This window comes from Arachis ipaensis, chromosome B06, assembly GCF_000816755.2.
Source record: "Arachis ipaensis cultivar K30076 chromosome B06, Araip1.1, whole genome shotgun sequence".
Taxonomy (NCBI): domain Eukaryota; kingdom Viridiplantae; phylum Streptophyta; class Magnoliopsida; order Fabales; family Fabaceae; genus Arachis; species Arachis ipaensis.
This window is the reverse complement of record NC_029790.2, coordinates 16,918,286-16,918,813: the sequence shown is the minus strand read 5'-3', so window position 1 is coordinate 16,918,813 and position 528 is coordinate 16,918,286.

Below are 528 nucleotides of genomic sequence, written 5' to 3'. Positions count from 1 at the left end.
GAAATGCTTACCAAGACGATCAGGGTTCCACTGGCGGTCACCAGCAACGGCGGTTATGGCGGCGGTGACGTCAGCGGACAGCCTAACGGCGACAGAAGTCACAGCGGCGCGAATCAGAGGCACGAATGGCGGCGATGGTGTCCACGACGACGGCACAGCGGCGGCGCTGGTTCTTCCCAGCTCGTCGGGGTTCAGGCTCGGTCTCTCCTCTCTCATCTGGGCTCGACGGCGACACGGGCTTCAGGGAACGGCGACGCCGACCTCTCCTCGCGCGGCCCTCTCCCTGGGTTTTGGTCTTCCTCCGTGACGGCGTGCAGCAGAACGTGATAATCGGTTCGGCGGCAGCAGGCAGCGATGCCATGGTGGCTGGGTAGTGACGTGACGACGGCTGGGCGGCGAGTTCGGTGGCGGATCGGCGGCAGGGCGCAACTCTCCGTCGCTCTCTCCCTCTTTTCCCCCTTCTCCCTTACCGTAGCTCCCCTCTCCTCTCATCCCTTTCTTTCGTTTCTCTCTCTTTTTTTTTTTTTC